The sequence below is a fragment of the Bos grunniens genome, chromosome 10, assembly GCF_055505025.1.
Source record: "Bos grunniens cultivar Pamir isolate PY7600 chromosome 10, Bosgru_T2T1.0, whole genome shotgun sequence".
Taxonomy (NCBI): Eukaryota; Metazoa; Chordata; class Mammalia; order Artiodactyla; family Bovidae; genus Bos; species Bos grunniens.
The window spans coordinates 93,262,501-93,281,809 of record NC_141174.1 but is presented as its reverse complement, the minus strand read 5'-3'; the positions used below and the strand labels follow the sequence as shown (position 1 = coordinate 93,281,809).

Sequence of the window (19,309 nt, the reverse complement as noted above, 5' to 3'; positions counted from 1 at the left end):
AAATTAGTGGAGGTGTGTGCATGAAGGGAGCCGAGCAATTAGCAAGGCGCGGGCGCCCGCTGGCCCGGAGGGGGTCGGCGGGGGCGAGTGGGGAGACCAGGGCGCGAGGGCAAAGGGCCTCCTTCCTCGCGGGCTGCGGCTGGTAGGCCTCGGCGGCGGCGAGGTCAGCGCTTGTGCACCCGCCCGGCTGCCAGGGCGCCCAGTTAAGAATAATGCGCTTCCTATCAGCCCTTTGCCACGTGTGCCTTTCCGCAATTCGCTACCCACCCGACTCCAGAGGCACGACGCGCCCTGGAGCGCACACACACTTTGTCTTTTTGTTTCTTTCCAGTTTGCCCAACAAAATCACGTTAACATCCAAACATAGCAAAATCAGCAACTGGTAGCATCTCTACAACAGGCCTCGGGGAACTAGGACATCGATCTTAGAAGGCGGGGTCTGAAGCCTTTAAGACCTCCGCGTCCGTCAGCCTGGTGCGCTCTCTGCGTTCTCTCCTGTCCCCCATCTCCTCAGCTGCTAGCTCCCAGCTCTCCTCGGTGGCTGCGGGGCTTGGCTGTTGAGCGCAAGGCCAGGCGTGCGATCTCTGTTTCCCACTGCCTGGGGGTGGGGATGCGCATAAACTGGATATTTACAACAAGAGCCTGCGCACGCACCTCTGCCTGTGAGGGCAGGTGTCTTTGCACAGATTCTGTTAGAGGCAAGTGGAATTTCATGCATTTGTGCAGGTTCCAAAGCCATCGTTCAGTCAGCTGAGTTGTTCTGAGACTGGATGAGGGGGACAAGGAGAAAGAGCATCTTCAGGGGCTTTATGGCCACCTTTCCTTCCTCTCCTTCCAGCTCTAGATGGCAAACCCAACACTTTCCCTTTCCATCCTCCCTTAAAACCAACCAAACAGTTCACAAACCCTTATTTATTTGTTTGTCTGTGGTTATTGCCCATGTTATTAATTGCACCCGGGCCTTCCTTGCTCTTTGAGAGAGCAGCGGTATAAATTGGCTCTAATAAATATTAGCCGCTAGATTAGGCGAGGTGAAGCTGGCACCGCGCTCTATTTTCGACCTGTAGCCTCTGCGAAGCCGCCAGTTCTGCGCCAGATTAGCCCCATCCATCCAGTGTCAATGGTTGTCTTGTTGAGAAAATCAGTGAGTAAACAGGGCTGACAGAGAGGGGGCCCAGCTGATTACTCATACAAATAGACTGCAAACTCCTCCAGGAGAAGCTGTTTCCAGAGATGGGTTTCTCGCATTGACAAGGCTGCTTCTCCCAGGATCCTGTGTCCTGCTGTTCCCACTTTGTCCTCCATCAATCACACAATTGTGTCCGGGATGTTTTATAGAGTCACTTAATATCCCTGCCTTCATCTCTATTCACTTAGAGAATCATCTGCCATCAGGGCTAAAGGCTTTCTGCAGGATGGGACTGGCGACACACCCGGGCAACAATAGCTCTGGTGGAAGCAGGACCCCAAGCCCTTTCTGATGCTAATAGGACAGCCCCGGGATGTTCCAGTGCAAGGCGGCCTTTATTGAAAATGGCCATTAGCCCTTTGTCCACTGCATTAAATTATCCCCTGGGCTAGTCCATGATAGGGGTGTGGAGGCCACAGTAAGTTTTCTTTAAAAATTATATATCTTTTCCCCTAAAGAGGTTTTTGGGTTTGAGAACTGGTTGTGATGAAAGTCACAGGTAACTGTGTTCTCTCATTAGGAGAGGAGGAAACATTTTCAGGCTTAAGTATGTATAGAGTTCGTTTGGCCCCCATTCACTTCCTCCGATAATTTGCAGTGCTCTGCTCCAGACTGCCCACCCCCACTCCCCGCGCCCCCCACTGCCTCCTGCCGACCAGTACACTCCAGATAGGGGAGGATTAAGTGAACTTTAGTTTTAGTCCAAAGCATAGCATCTTTTAAGCAAAGAATTTCCACAAGTAAGAGGTCAGCTGGATACAAAAATCACATTTTGTGGGGGAATTTTAAAGACAGAAGAAAGAATTACAAGGTATCAGTCTTTCAGTGGCTCATCTACAAATTAGATTGCTACACAATTAATCAGAAAGTTAATTAATGGGCAAGTTACTAATTAGAACATTTAAAACCAGTGTGTTTATAGTGCCTTAGTTAAAAAAAAACAACCCTGTAGTTAATTGGCCCATACTGATCTCATAACTGGTAGTGGAGGTTAAAATATTACAGATGTATTATTTATTATGTATAAGTTCTAATTATGTTACCATTGCATTCCATATCCCATAACTGTCAGAATTTTACAGTTAATTGGAAAGGCTGGAGTCAGAAAATATAACCAGACTAGAATGAGAAAACTACGAAGTGTGTCTACAGATTCTGAGCTAGCTACATTTACTTTTTTTCTGTTCAGGGACTTGAGGAAGGGTAGTTATGTTTTCTGACTGATCTCTGGGAGTTCAAGCTTTCAGAGCTTCCTTTTTATAAACCTGCATAAAGTTTACGATCTGCTTTGGCAAATTAGCTTAGGGCTGAAAGTTGAGGACCAAAATTAGCTTTTGGATTTTGAAGTCCTGAGGTTTTCGCCTCACTAAGGTGTAGCGAAATGTTAAAACTAAGTTTTTTTTTTTTAATCGAATGTTTAATACTATAGTTTACATTAAAACATGGATTTCCACTGAGAATTTTTAGAACATCTGCAAAAGACAAATGCCAAGTTAATTTTATTAAAATACAAGGACACAGGTGACCTGAACATTCCGTCTGTTTATTTTCCACCTGGTTAATCCCTAAGGCATCCACCCTTCTGAGAGTTTAAGGGTCTCTAAGCCCTCCTTTCCATCACAATCTCTGTGCCCCCAACATCCCGGGCCCCAGGCTACACTGAGGGCTCTGCTGCAGTGGGGAAGGGAAGGCATGTTTGAAAGCTGCTGAAGTCTCTAGGAGTAGAATCTCCACCCCCCTCCCCTTTCCATTGTGTCAATCACAACACCAAACCAACCAGTCCTGCTTAGCAGACTGTGACCTGGAGGACCTGCCCTTGCAGAAGACCAGCCTCTGCTCCCCTCCCCTACAGTACCTTCTCTGGGGAGGGTGCAGGGGTGAGGAACTGGGCAGGATGGAGGAAGAGGAGGCCTGCCCCTGAAAATCTGCTTTCTTTCCAGGCCCTAAGCCTTCCACGTCCATCCCAACTCTCTCTTTGGAGTGGGTACCACCCAGTTAACACATTTTTGGATGTTCTAGATTCTTCTAGGGAGAAGGGAGAACTCCGAGGCCAGAAAGGGAGGCAGATAAAGGCTTTCTCAAACGAGGTCTCACCCAGTAAGCAGTTTTGATCTTTAGCCAGAAGGGAAGGTGGTAACACAAACACACACACATACACACACTCACCACACATGCAGGTTACCCCAGTGAGAACACACATAGGTAATTTTAATGAAAGAGGTTCCAGTACCACATTATTAGCAATAAATCTACACCATTCTTTGTTGGTTAAAATCATTATGATCATCATCGCTATCATTACTGAACTCATTATTCTTGTGTTACTATCAGAGTAGATTTATGATAATACCCACCATTACGCCTGAGTTAAAGAAGGTGTAAAGGTTTGATTAATAGCTGCTTTCATGTTTTAATACTCGACATTTTCTCACATTTTTTCTAAATAAGGACCATGATAATTACAGGCAGTAATTACTGCTTTTGTTAGGAGTGTGTAATTAGCCACATATGCATTGTTCTTTTTAAAAAAGGCAGGTTTGGGAACCAGGCCACAGGTCCAAGGTGGGCAGAGTTTGGACGGGTCACAGCTGGGCACTTTGACAGAGAGATGGGTCCACAGCTTTGCCCTGCCAATACCTGCCCCGAGACACCAAGAATTTGATTTGAATGAATCTGGGTGAAGTTGGAAGTGTAATATTCAGAAAGATTTACAAGGAGGGGTGACTAAGCCTGGAGATTCCCTCCTCAGGGGGCAACTCCAGTCCAGCAATAAGGCCTCCGCCCCGCGGGTCCAGCCGGGGAGACGCGGTGTCTATCCGTGTGCTCCAAGCTATAAATGCCCGGGCCCTGCCTCCTCCCGCCCAGCAGACGCCAGACCGGTGGCCAGCCTGCATCAGTCATCCTCCCGCACTGAATTAGCCGGGAGCTTCCTGGGCCTGTGGGCTCCCAGACTATCTGTCCCTTAAAGGTTACACGCTGCCGTGCCTCGCTTTGTCTTCCTCATGCCCTTTCCTGGCAAAAATGGAGACATCACATCCTTGCCCAGCCCCGGCTCAGTATTTATGAAGGTTTTCTGACAAATAGGCAGGCTGGCCACGCATGGGTGACTGCCTTCATTCCGCACTTGGCTTGTTTACATAGGACCAGCACCATTTCCACGGATTAAACAAATCACAGGGAGAAGGAGACATTTATAATCCGCCAACGAGGCCACAAGGCAGTCGGGGAAAAATTGTGCTAGTGAATGTGTGTGCGCGACTGTGCAAAGGGAAAATGAATGCCCTGTCTGCGAGGCTGACCTTCCGGAGAGGGTAATTCTAGCGACGCGTGTGTTTGTGCCCAGGCGCGGGGCACACTCGCTGAGGAGCTGCGTGGATTCGTGTCAGGGAGACTCCTGGTTAGAGCGACATTGAATTACCCCCGCTTTTACCCCTCCCGAGGACACACACAAAGGCCAGGGGGAGAGAGGGAAGAGTTTCCCTAGCTAGTGTGTGTGTGTGTGTGTGTGTGTGTGTGTGTGTGTGTGTGTGTACGCGCGTGCACACGCCCCTCCGTCGCGGGACCCCAGCCGGCGGTTAACCCTTGGCGGGCCGGCGGGGAATAGAAGACCTCCGAGGGAGCGCGCCCTGCCCTCCCTCCGTTTTCCACCCACCCCGGCTGCGCACTACCCGCTCAGGCCCGCGCGGCGTGCGGGCGGCCCCATGTGTGCGCGCGCGAGGATGTAAGAGTGTCTGATGGTGTGTGAAGTACTGTGCACTTGTATGTGGCGTGTGCGCGGACCACCAAGGGCACAGGGGGCGTGTGCCTGTGTGGTGTAAGTGGGCGCTTGTGTGCTGCGTGTGTCCGTTTGCGATGTGCGTGTCCAGGTGTGTAGGGCGCGCGCGTGGCACGAGTATGGGGGCGTGTTTGTATTTACACTTCCAGAAATCGGATCCGTTTCTAGAACTCCCCTCGCTTCACCCGGAAGTATTCGCGGATCCCTCCACCCAATTCAATAAAACAAAGCCACCGGGCCGGGTGGACTTCCGACGGCTCGGCGCCCGCGGAGCTGAACGTCCGGGCGGCTGCCGCCCCAGGCGAAGGCTCCCGCTGCGACTGCGGCTGCCGCTCGTCCGCAGCCTGCTCGGGCCGCCGCTGCCGCCGCGCGGCGGGCACAGCCGGGGCCTGCGTGACACCAGGCACCGGCCCCGGGCCGAGGGAGGAGGAAATTCCCTACAAAATAGCAATGGTTCCGAGAAAAGGATCACAACAAAATATTGAATAAATTCCCTTTTAATTTATTTGATCATTCCACATTACGGGGCTATGAATTGCTCAAATTTGATAACAAGTACTCAATTCAACTCATTATGTAAGTTAAATTAGACTTCGATAAAATTTCAGTGGCGCGCAGTGGTTCCTCGAATGAAATGTAATTTGTGCAAGAATTTGTTGTATCTGTCACAAATATTTCCAATTAGCGACCGTAATTATTTGATAGTTTCTGCAATTATGGCTTAAACGGGTGAATTTGGGACTGTGGAGGACCCTAATTGGCCTAAATTTGATATTTTGCATATTTGCATAATGAGGAAATTGGTAGAAAATTGTGTTCATTCATTTGTGAAAAATCCTATGAATTTTATGAATTTGAAAGCTCTGTTTGTGCAGACTGTGACTTTGCCTGCTGATCCCTGAGGAGCTGACGCTGAACGCCTGAATGGGCAGCTCGCCAACTCCGCGGCTCCTGGAGGGGGCGGGGAGGCAGACACGGAGGGGGAAGAAGAGAGCCGGATTGGGGGCAGGCCAAGGTGGCGGAGGGCGGGGGCGGGGGCGGGGGCGCGGCGCATGCTCCGCGGCTGGTCCCCACAGTGGGTGAGAGGCCCCCAGTTCGCCCCGGGCTGCGGGGATGGAAGTGATGGGTGGGATCGGGGGCGGTGGGGGAAGTTGCGTGGGGTGTCATCTAGCCCAGTTACAAGAGGATGCCCTATAGTACAGCTGCGCGCGAACACACAGGCACGCGCACACACAACCTGCTCTCAGTGAGAAATGTACCCAATCCGCCAGGTGGAAGGGGTAATTGTGGAGGGGTGAGGTCTTGAGATGATGGTAACTGTGCACTTGTTTAAGTTAAATTGCCAAAGCTTCTCCTCTCAGTAAAAATGTTTGATCTATGGCGCTGTCAATTTAAAGTGTTTAAAGAGAAGCAAAAGCATAGATTTTAAGCTGCTTTGCCCAGCACCCATTCATCATGCATCAGGGATTTTAAAGTTTCATGGTTGCTGTGGTTTAACATCTCAACTCTCTGACACAAGAATCTGGAAGGAGGAAATAGCTCTGCAGTCAGAAGCCTATGACTAAAGGGAAAAGATTACGTCCAAAAATAAAATCTACAAAAATACTCATTTCTGTTCATGCAAGGAGAGGGTATTTTATTTTGAGGGGAACGTATGTCAGTAATTATAAGTAGAACTGAAACCACTTTTAACCAAAAATTGCTGAAACAATACTACCAATTTCTTTGGAGGAAGGTGGGAGACAGGGTTTTAAAAGAAAATCAAAACCTCAATACACTCCATCTCCTTGGTAATAAATAATGATATTCCCCAAGCATTTTGTTGCAAATATCCTGTATTTTCATCAAAACCCATAAGAAAATGACATCCTCTGTTTCTCGAATGTAACATTTTAGATAACTCCCTTAATTTCTATAGATCTTAGATGCATAAAACCGACCAAAACAGAGTCATAGTGAGGAACATGATATCTAGCTTTGCAGTTAAGTGCTCTGTAAAACTGCTCCACTTGTGAACATTACTTTTGCTGGGAAGGACTTTCTTATCTACATGGAAGTGGGTAATGTGAATGTCTAACAGGCCATAAATGCTTAAGTGCTTTGTTTCACAGTGCATTTTCAGTAAAGGTCAAAACAAATTCATCTTCCTTTAATGCAGTATTTATGTTTGTGCGGGTTTGGAATAAAATTGCCATTAAAATCCATATTAAAAAAAGGAATAGAAAAATGGGAACTGTGTCTTTGATTTGGCTTTTCATGGGTGGGAAGGTATCATTTGGGGATAGAAAACAGCAATTAGTTACTTATCAAATATAAACAATGCATAGATATTATTTTACTAATATTTAAGAGAAAATAGGCATTTTCAATTTTCAGTATTCTTGAAAACCGATGACTTTGGTGTCCAGTGGTCAGAAAATAGGGGAATAATTTCCTTGCCCATCTTACAGGGTTTTGATAAAAGATCAGTAAGAATATTGGTTATTAAGTCTCCTATTATATTGATGGCATCACCATTATCATTAATAGCGGTAACAGTTTTGCTGTGCCATTACTGTTAAGCTAAGATGTAGAGAAGGATCCTGTGGCCAAGGTTGAAATGAGCCCAGGTGGCCTTTGATTAGTTTAGGAAGGAACGGATCATTCACATCTTGTAGCTTGCACACATGATCAAGGATCACCATGAGTGGAGTCATCCTCAAATACAAAGGATAATGGTTCATTCTCTTTCCCATTTAATAACACATCATGTTAAATTTGGGGATTATAGATACTATTTATTTAACCTGTTCAAGAGGTCATGAAGCACTTAACTGCTGAAATTTAAGGCCACTTCTGATCATTGGGGTGAATAAAGAACACAAAAGAATTCAAATTGAAGAAGCAAGATCTGCTTTAATACTGTCCAAGCCACAGTATTAATGTTAGCAATTTTTGTGGGTTCATTTTAAAAAAAACAAGTTGACCAAGAAGTTTTTTGTGGATTAATATTTCAGTGTTGCACATTACTTATATCTTTTTCTTTATGTTGCTGTATCTACAGAAGTATTCAGTTCTGCTTATTATGAATATGACATTATCTTCACTTCAAAAGCTTTTTCCAAATGGTTATGGTATCGAATAATTGTGTTGTCCACATGACCTCGACAGTACAAATATTTATATAAAAATTGGAATTTAAAAAATTGACCACTCAAGTTCCTTCACATTTGTTTCCTTCCCCTCCCCTACTCAGGAAACACTCCTTGCCATCTCTCTACATAGTTCAGGACTTCCAGCCCTAAACCTCAATTTGTAAGGTTTAGGGCCGGAAGTATAATCATTTTTCAAGTACTGGATCTGATTAAATCCATAAAGAAGGGGATTACAGGGGTTTTATGAGACTATGGGAAATGACAGCCCTACCATGTCCTGTCCCCACACCACGATCAAATGCAGCCCTTAGTTTCCTGGAGGAAGCCAAGTTCTCTGCAGTTTGCAGGCCTTCACTCAGTTAGGAGAGGCTGAAAGAAGCAGAGCTACAGCAGCTCCACCATGGGAACTTGGTTCTTGGTTCCCTACTCTGAATATGTTAGGTCAAAGCATTCATTAACCAGCTCCCCTTCACCTTACTCTAATTGGCAGTCAAATGTATGCTCAAAATAGGCACTCATGTTATAAAAGCTGCTGAGAAATAGTCTGATAACAAAAAGTCCTAACCTGATGTGTCCACAAGATATTTTTTGGAATTTTTAAGTAGATTATTCTTATATATTTTTTCATCATATCTATTCCTTCCTTTACTTTCCTACCACCAACCATTCTATCCAGGCTGTCAGTATTTCTTACTTGAACCACTGCAATAGCTTCCTAACTATCCTTTTTGGCTCTAGTCTCTTCAACCAGTTCACTGTCCTTGGGGCTGACAAGTGAATCTTCTTAATCTTCCTTTGTCAAATCCCTCTCCTTCACTAAATATACCAACAGCTCACCTTTTCCCTAGAGGATAAAGTTCAAACTCTATAAACGGGTTTTCGAGTCTTTCCACAATCTGGCTCTAAGGCAGGAGGAGAAGGGGACAGCAGAAGATGAGATAGTTGGATGGCATCACCAACTCGATGGACATGAGTTGAGTAAGTTCCAGGAGCTGGTGATACAGAGGGAAAGCCTGGCGTGATGCAGTCCATGGGGTCACAAAGGGTCAGACACGACTGAGTGACTGGACCGAACTGAACTCACCCACTGAGTCCTGTCCACTGAGATCTGTTTCAGAACACCCTCTTTATACTCCAACCACACTTCCTCTCCCAGGAATACTCTCCTACTTCGTTTGCCTATTTCCTAGATCCAGCCTGATCTCCCTCCCTCTATGAATTCACTTCCTCATTCAATAAACATTTATTGAATGTGCCAACCACTGTGCAAATTGCTGGCAAGACAAAGATGAATAGACCAGGCCCCATGGCCTGATAGAAAAGACAGTCATGTAGCAGGCAAATAACTACGCCATGTAGTAAATCCTATAGTTGGGATACAAAGTGCAAAAAAAGGACCAGTGCAGTTATTGCTACCCATTCTAAATTCTCCTTTTAAACCCATCATGTTCACTGGAAGCTAACCCTATACTGCTTTGTACTGTTGCTAAGTTCCTAGACAATAAAGGATTGCCTTTTGTGTCCCTGTGAACCTCCAATACCGTGCTTTGGAACAGAGACATCAATTAATTGATAGGTGGGTATGGTTGTAGTTGTATAATTGCCTATTTCAGTCACATGAGTCAAATCTGGTCCTTCTGTAGAGCAAAAAGACTACCATGAAAAAAGCTGTGGCTTCTCTCAATCACCCCATGTAGATATTCTGATTTTTCGACTCTCTGACTCTGCCTGAAACCTTAGAGGCGTGGACAGGGCCACAAGTGGGCACCGACAATTGTGGATAAAGTTTTATTTGTAATGGCTTATCCCAAATGGTATAGATTATGTAACAAGAGCCAAGTACTAATAATGAAGGGAATTTAATTCATTTAAAAAACCCTCTCACTTGCTGCTTAGAACTGTCAGCCTCACTGCCTCTCCCCCACATCTCTGCCATCAGCCACCGTCCCCACTGCCACAACTGTCAGTAACAGAGCACCTTCACCGTGGGCCCGTCTGGGAGCACAGACTGTACATCCACCGTTGTTGACAATACTAGACACCGACTTCATAAAGAATGCTCTGAAATCCCCTTGTAATTCAATGCAAAGCAGCAGTATGTTCATGTAAATACAACTGCACAGATTAATAAGGTGCAACTCAGCTATGAAGAGGCACAGAATTAAAAAGGCAATAGATTGGATTTAAAATACTCAAACTGTTGACATATGAGACTTTTCATAAAATTGGAAAACATAGTAAGTATTAGAACATCACTTGTTCAAGATTGGTGTAGTCCCATCACAGGCAGAGCAGATAGATCTCCATACCAGTGCTGTTAAACACGAGAAGTCAAAGGACACTTTTAAGTTTGTAGACAGATCAGTAAGACGGCTTGTTAAAAACAGGGAATGGGTCAGGTTGATCACTGTCCAAGTTAGTGCCTAGCCAAGATGGGTCCCAGACTAACAGATGTGAAAAATCAAGTCTAAGTTTCCTAGGGAGACTTCCAAATTACACATGGTTGATCAAACATATCCACTTGTTTCTGCTCTTCATTGAAGACTCTTTTAAAGTGATGGTAAAAGAAAAAGAAGGCACCAAAAAACAAACAAACCAAGTGCCACATAGGAGATGACAAAAGAGGAGAAAAGCAAACAAAACCTTGGAAGCTAGAATGCAGAAGTACAGGGAGTAACTGACTTTGCAGACTTTCAGGTCTGAGACTTGAGCCTGCAGTGGGCAAAACCAACAAGGAGCAAGGCAGCTTACGCCACAGAAACCTGGAGAAGTGCAGGTGCCTCTCCACTAAAGGTGGTGATGTGGGGAGAAGCTGCAAACAGGAGGTACAAGCACATCTTTTAAAGATAAACAAACCTCCCCAACCTCCATCTTCTGAGAAACACACTGAGATTCTTCCCTTGGAGACGTTGAACCAGAAAGGATCTGAGGACCCTTGTTGGGCTAGGGGTGAGGCAGAACACGAGAAACAGAGGAATGATGTGAAAGTCTGCATGTTAGACAGTGAGTTCTCCAAACCCTCTTCGATCCTTCTACTGGGCTCTCAGAACACTGGGAGCCAGCATGTTTATTTCTCAGGCAGAAATCTAGAGGATTCTTCTCTCATAAAATTGTCTGCCAACACTGACCATTGGAAAGCTAAGAACAATACCCGGGTCTCCTACCTGATTATTGAACAGTGAAGCCCACCAGTCAAAAGCCCCTACCTTGCACATAGCACTCATCATCAGTATGTTAGTGCTTTGCTTATTTATTTTTATTTTAGTCTCAGTTTTAAATATAATCATACATCCAAAGCCCATTAGACATTTGAGGAAATCTGCTAATGGAAAGCAGAGATTGGAACAAACACTGAATAAAAAGGAACTCAAAGAAAACAGAGTGTAAGAAACTTCAAGCAAGCAAGCAAACAAACTACAACTACTGGGAGCGTGCGATGCCGCTGCAGCCACAGAACAAGAAGGGAGTGTGAAAGTCAGCCAGTCAGGCCCGCCCCTGCGACCCCAGGCAGTGAGCCTGCAGGGCTCCTCTGTCCATGGAATTCTCCAGGCAAGAACCCTGGAGTAGGTAGCCTTTCCCTTCTCCAGGGGATCTTCCTGACCCAGGAATTGAACTGGGGTCTCCTGCACTGCAGGCAGATTCTTTACCAGTTAAGAAGAGGGGGACACTAAGGAGAAAACATTCAGAGAATGAATAGCATACTGGGAATTTAAAAATATAATAGCACAAATAAAAGACAAAAGGTCTGTAAGACAAAACTGAGGAAGTCTCAAATAAAATGGATTTTTTAAAAGAGATGGAAGACAGGGAAGAAAAGGTGGTTCTAATTAGAAACACCAACTAACAGGAATTCTAGAAGTAGAAAACTGAGAAACTGAGGAGGAGAAAATGATGAAATAAATGATACCAGAAAGCTTCCTAGAGCAGAAGGGCAAAACAAGAGAACAATTAATTTAAAAAGATTTTTAAGCAAAGCATATTACCGCTTAAAAGAGTTGGAAGTAATTGCCTTTGGGGAACAGCACTGAGGAGGGGAAGTGTGGGGCTGGGGACTTGGAGTTGTTATTATAAACCTTGTAGTTTTATACTACAATTTGACGTTTTACACTACATGTTCCATACTGACAAAAAAAAAGTTATATTTAAAGGATATATAATTAAGTTTGCTAGTGAAAAGGAAATACAGACACAACATTGGGGAAGGGAAGCAAATATTAGGACCTGCTTAGAAATATTATCTAACATATAGAACCATCAACAAAGTCTAGATCACATTTCTAAGATTTTTACTAACAGTTTTCTCACCCATAACACCCGCAGTTTGGCTTGAATAGGAGTGTTAAGGTCTGAATGCCCTACTCCCAGAATATGATCAGTAGGTAGTAATTTGGACAGTGATTCTTTTTTCTTTTTTGCATTGTGATTCTTCTTAAGACCTGGGTTTGAGTCAGTTCTCCCAATGATGACCAGATGACCTCAGGAATGTCCCTAACCTCTCTGGACCACAGTCTCCTGTACATAAAATTAGGGGTCGGCTAAGACCAGAAGACTCTTGGAGAAGACTCTTGAGAGTCCCTTGGACTGCAAGGAGATCCAACCAGTCCATTCTAAAGGAGATCAGCCCTGGGTGTTCTTTGGAAGGAATGATCCTAAAGCTGAAACTCCAGTACTTTGGCCACCTCATGCCAAGAGTTGTCTCATTGGAAAAGACTGTGATGCTGGGAGGGATTGGGGGCAGGAGGAAGAGGGGACGACAGAGGATGAGATGGCTGGGTGGCATCACCAACTCGATGGATGTGAGTTTGAGTGAACTCCGGGAGTTGGTGATGGACAGGGAGGCCTGGTGTGCTGCGATTCATGGGGTCGCAAAGAGTCGGATACGACTGAGCGACTGAACTGAACTGAACTGAAGATCAGAAGTCACAAATTGGCAGACCAGAAAGTAAATCTGGTCCACGGACGCATTAGGCCCACACAGCATTTCAAAACATTAGAAAATGATGTATATCTGTCTTTTCTTTAAAAATCAGAAGATCTTAGGGGGGTGGTTCAGCGCGGGGGCCGTTGGCTCCAGACAAATAAACATGGAGTCCATCTTCCACGAAAAACAAGAAGGCTCACTTTGTGCTCAACATTGCTTGAATAACCTACTGCAAGGAGAATACTTCAGCCCTGTGGAATTATCTTCAATTGCACATCAGCTAGATGAGGAAGAGAGGATGAGAATGGCAGAAGGAGGAGTTACTAGTGAAGACTATCGCACATTTTTGCAGCAGCCTTCTGGAAATATGGATGACAGTGGCTTTTTCTCTATTCAAGTTATAAGCAATCCCTTGAAAGTTTGGGGTTTAGAACTAATCCTGTTTAACAGTCCAGAGTACCAGAGGCTCAGGATTGATCCCATAAATGAAAGATCATTTATATGCAACTATAAAGAACACTGGTTTACAGTTAGAAAATTAGGAAAACAGTGGTTCAACTTGAATTCTCTTTTGACGGGTCCAGAATTAATATCAGACACATACCTTGCACTTTTCTTGGCTCAGTTACAACAGGAAGGTTACTCTATATTTGTTGTTAAGGGTGATCTGCCAGATTGCGAAGCTGACCAACTTCTACAGATGATCAGGGTCCAACAGATGCATCAACCAAAACTTACTGGAGAAGAATTAGCACAACTTAAAGAACAGAGAGTCCAGAAAACAGATCTAGAACACGTCTTAGAAGTAAATGATGGGACAGGAATGTTAGAAGAGGATGAGGAGGAATTGCAGAGGGCTCTGGCACTAAGTCGCCAAGAAATTGACATGGAAGATGAAGAAGCCGATCTCCTCAGGGCCATTCAGCTCAGTATGCAAGGTACTTCCAGAAATAGATGACAAGATATCCCACAGACATCGGGTTCACATCCTACTTCAGAAGAGCTACGGAAAAGAAGAGAAGCCTACTTTGAAAAGTAAAGTAGTTGGTACCATATTAAAACTGCATATTTTATATTAAAAAAAAAATATTCAGAAGATCCTGGCAACAGTGAACGCACTCTCCTTCCCAGCAACAACTCACTGGGACTGATGGGGCAGGTATTGTCCAGGAAACCAGAAGCTCCTCCTTGTCCATCACCTGCTGAGCTCCAATAGGTATCTGAGTTTGAGACCCCTATCACTGTTTAGGTCCTTTCCAAGTCTAACATTTCATTCATCCATTTGACCATTTACTCATTTAATGACCTTTCATTGAACACTTTCTATATGAACCACTTTAGACACTGAGGACCCAAAGATGAGTAAGACAGAGTTCTTGCTCTCAATATGGAGGAGGAAATGGCAACCCACTCCAGTATTCTTGCCTGGAGAATTCAATGGACAGAGGAGCCTGGCTGGCTACAGTCCATGGGGCCTGAAAGAGTTGGACATGACTGAGTGACTTAGCACAGCACAGCACTTGCTCTCAATAAATTTATAATCTATGGGGAGTGTTTAAAAATATTTGTAAAAAAAAATATTTACTGAGTATCTGCCAACTGAGGTTAGTACCATGTGTGGTAGCATCTCTGGGCTGGATCGTTTCAGGGGGATACTGGGTCTTCACAGAAGTAGCTGATGTTTGAGCTGGATCTGGACATGCATCAAGTGAACAAAGCGGACAGCGGAGACCTTGTGCTTGAAGCAGTGCGTGCACTAGCCTGCCATCTGAGGGGTATATAATATTGACCAGAAGACTTCAGGGACACACTGAAGCCCAGAGAAAAAAGGTGAGGGGTAAAATGAAATGTTATGGTGTGTCAATGCCCTCCAACCAAAGACCACCAGGAATAAACGGCCTTGCTGATGTAGTGCACTGAAACAGAACAAGCACCATGGCAAACCATGAGGCATCTCAGGAAGAGGGGTTAGAAAGGGCTTAGACTTGTTAAATAACTGGGGAAGGGATCAAAGAAGTGGGGCTTGGATTTGCCTTGGATCCTATCAGGGAGTAGAGCTTCAGTGGGTATCTTAAAACATCTTCTCCAGAAGATGAGAAGAGTGAAGCAAGGCTGTTGCTGTAATTAGCAAAATCAGCAGCCGTCACTCCTATTAGCCAGACAGGGGACTGGCCATTTTTGTGGTTTGGACAATAGTCTTCTGTTTTTGTCTTTGTTTGGCGGTCTTGTTTTGTCTAGACCCATCATGGTCACCAAATGGCCATGTCCAGGGCTGCTACACTGTGAAACTGTTGATGTTCAGCAGGAGAATACCAAGGCCTGCCTGTGAGGGCCAGGCCAGTTCCCCAGGTCAAAGGCAGCTTTTCCTTGGCTCAGGTGTTAGTATCTTTGAGTGCTCCAGTGGCTGGAGAGCCTTCTCTCAATTTCTAATTCTCCATTTGAATTTACACTCAGTTTAGACAGACTTGTGCAAGGCTGATGGACTGGTTTAGGAGCTCTGCATTCTTCCTCTTCTTGGACAGCACCCCTGCTCGGTCCTGCCCCTGCCCCAAACCAAGTCTCCATGACCCAGGATCATGCTACCAGACCTACCCAAACCTCTTTGGCTGATTTTCATGGATAGGGAGACACAACTCTTTTTTGCATAAATTTAGAACTGTCCTCTTATTAGCTCCTTAAAAGCATTTTTTTAATCCAAAAAAAGCTCACATTTAAATTAATCCATGAACTTAAGGTTCTGAGAGATGGAAATGATTATCTAGTCTCCCATTACCTGTCTCCCTGAGCCCAGTCCTTCCTTTCTGTCAGCAGCATCATTGTCTGAAATGTCTGTTTTAAGTCATCTCTGCCAGTTCCCTCCCCCAGGTCAGCCTATCTCTGCCAGCTCACCTTCCCCACACACCAGCGGCTTTCTGAAGCTGGATGTCACGGCACCTCTCTTCCCTCTGCTTTGCCTGGCTCAGAATTCACGGTCACTGAGCAGCGGAGTTCGTCACTCCCTGTCTCTTTTATTGCACTTATTTTTCACGTATCTAGGACTGCACGTCTTGTTGGGCTGGGATTCTGATCTGTCTCATTTGTGGAAGGTACTGTCTTGGGATCCCCACTGGCTGGCACATAGTACTTGCTCTAAGAACATACAAAAGAAGCCTGTATGTATGTTTGTGCCCACACACATGCACACACGCACACAAAGAGAGGGTGCCTTCTACGTTATTTTGCAGTGGCAGCCCTCAGCCCATGTTAAAACACTCCCAGTGGATGAAAACATCACTCGTCCCAAGGTGGCCTATTTTACTTTTTAGCAGTTTTGTTAGAAAGGTCTTCCTTAGATCTGTCCCAGATTTGTCTTTCTTTCAAATCAAATTCCCTTTCAAGCCTGTGAAGTTAGTGCTATGGCCTTCTGTCTTCTCTTTTCCAAGAAGACACCAGGTTTTCACTATCCTGGCAAACACATTCCTCTGGACACTTTTCAGTTTGTCTATATGCTTCTTAAAACACAAAGCCCTAAACTGGGCAGAATTTTCCAGATATGGTCTGAATAGTTCAGAGTAAAGGAGAACCATCAACTCCCTCATTCTAGGTTAAGATCCCATTCAACTATCTGACCTCATTGCCCGTGAGTGCACAGTCAGTTCAAAGCCTTTGACCTTCGGGATGTGTATCTGTTTCGTTAAGTGCACTGGCTAATTCATGCCTCTCTCATCCTAACTTACACAACTGATGTTTTGGGATGAAGGTGGAAACCCGCCTTCATCCTAGCTACGTTTCGTCTTGCTCCACTTAGCTGACCACCTTGCTCTTGGCAAGGATGTGAGACCTCCCGAGCCTCATGCCAACTAGTGTCCCCTGCCATGTTGCTGCTCCTGCTCTCTACGCCATCTTCCAAGGAACATAAACGCTAAACAGGACCAGCTTATGCTCAGAGCCCTGTGGCTAACTAGCCCCACTCTTTTTCCTTCTTCCTTCCTTTCTTTCTCTTTTCTCTGGTATACTCTTTCCTCCCTGTCTTGTTTCAAAAAGATGCAAAGCAGCTCCCTAGGACTTCAGGACTTAATACTACAGACTCCTTCCAAGATGACATGAATCCACATGAGCACACTTTCAGGGTAGTCATTTAACTGGTTATGAATCCACCTCATGGTTCAGGCATCATACCCAGTGTTTTATCTCATGTCCACAGGACACAATGAGGGGAGACCCCTCTGTAATTGCAGACTTATTAGGCCTACCGTAGTTCTGTTCAGAGAGCTGTGCTGTCTCTGCAACTTGTCCCGAAGACCTAGAGGCCAGTTTCTTCTTCTAGGAGCTCATGGTCCATCTCTTCAGTGTTCTGTCATAGATTCTCCTTTGAAATTATTTTTACAAATTTTTGGCCATCCCATGTGGCATATGGGATCTTAGTTCCCCGACCAGGGACTGAGTCTACATCCCCTGCAAGGGAAGTGCAGAGTCTTAGCCACTGGATCACCAGGGAAGTCCATACAGATTCTCCTTTGGAATAGACAAGGTCCTCTCTCTCTTGACAACCTCAATATACACATTTCTGTCTTCTAAAACCTAGAAAATACTGTTATTTGTTGAAAGACCATATATAGTAGGTCCAGAGTGGCATTTTCATAAAGTTTTCATTTTGTTTCTGAAAAGGAAGTTGAATTGCAGTTGGAAATTCCATAAATTTAAGGGCGCATACCAGGTGGAGGGGGCGCATGCCAAGTGCAGACTTAAGACACTGACTATAGCTCAGTGAAGGTCTGAGGCTCTCTAGATCTGCCTTTAGCTGCTTCGGGGCTTCTCTATTTCCCTTCATTCTTACCTACAATAACTGAGAGCTTTGAGGAACAACTGGTGACAGGGATTGTCTAGTTCAGGGAGTAGCGCCATGGCCTGAGAACTAGAAGTTACCCAATCAGCAATCTTAGGTCATCCTTCCAGTCAGTGGAATTTATTTCAGGACATTTAAAAAATGAGCCCAAAGAAACTTATCTCACCAAAACCGACAGCAATGTATAAAATAAATGGAAAGGAATTAGCTAAGAGAGTTTGACCCTCCTCCCCTGTTCTCAAAAGCCCTCCTGGGTTGCTAGTCAACATTATTGTCTCTTCTGGGGAAAAAAAGCCAATAAATTCTGAGCTTAACAGTAAAGGTAATGACTAGGCTGAAACTGGAAAGCCTTGTAGAATTTTGGGTTCAACAAAAAAGGCCTGAATTACTTCTTTCAAAGTCAGTTCAATTACCACTTCCCATAAGAGACCTTTCTAGGACACTCTCCAGCCCCCTGGCACTCTGGGCACATCTGTCAGTATCCTTATTACAGCATCTTGAAATGACCTTTTCCGTGTTGTCTGCCAACACTACACCCTAATTTCCTCAAAGAGCAGGGACTGTCTTATTCATCCTGGTGTTCCCAGTGCCTAGCACTGGGCCTGGCATGGAGCAGAGGTTTCGCAAATATTTACTAACTTAATGGAGTAGTTTCTCAAGCCTTTTAAGTTCATAATGCCCATGGAACATTTTGTTCAATATCTCCTCTCTCTTAATTTTAAAAGGCCATATGAAATTTAATACATTATTTCAGATTCATGAACACTTTGCTCATTACATTAGTCTTGTTAAAGGAGTCCATTATTTTAGAAATCATGTTACAAGAGAGCTCTTCGTCACTGTAGAAAGTTTTCCATGGGTTGCTGGAGCTTGAGAGGGCCAGGGACACTCTGTACCTTCTGCTCTCTTAGGATTCTAGAAGTTTAATGAGAAATGAAAACTTTAGACATCTTCTCATCAAACCCTTCAGTTTGAGGACAAGAAACTTAAGCTCAGAGAAGTAGAAGGGACTTTCCAAAGACACACGGTGAGTAAGCAGCACAGCCAAGAAGAGAAACCCAGTCTCGTAAGGCTACTGCTCTTCCCATGACACCCCCGGCCCCACCCCAGCCCGTGAGATCTGCTCACTGGACCTCTGGCCTCTTCATCCTCTTCAGGTTAGAAACGGTGGTCCCCAGAGGCGGGGTGAGGCTGGGGCAGGCCTCCCACTGAGGAGCAGCCTACACTGGGGCACCGCTCACATGGATAGATAGCACTGGGATCTCCTGGCCCCACCATGGAAATGAGAGGCCCTCCACCCACTTGCCCTTAGAACTTCTGGATATCAGACATCTGACTGCTACTTTGCAGGGAAGGCAAAGCACCCCTGGGGGTGGCTGGGATGTGCAGATCACTCACCATGGGCCAGAACAGCGCAGCCCTATCTTCATGAAATGTACCACTGGGTTGGGAAGATGGCCTGGAA

General features: G+C 45.2%; 1 protein-coding gene and 1 pseudogene across 2 annotated transcripts in view; one reads left to right on the top strand and one right to left on the bottom strand.

Moving 5' to 3' along the window:
• Positions 1 to 19,309, bottom strand: part of TBCA (tubulin folding cofactor A) — a 214,018-nt gene that overhangs the window by 137,500 nt on the left and 57,209 nt on the right. The gene's annotated exons all lie outside the window — the stretch shown is intronic.
• LOC147365397 (ataxin-3 pseudogene) lies at positions 12,506 to 14,106 on the top strand (annotated as a pseudogene). The gene has a single exon (XR_015135512.1). The product of XR_015135512.1 is annotated as an ataxin-3 pseudogene (transcript).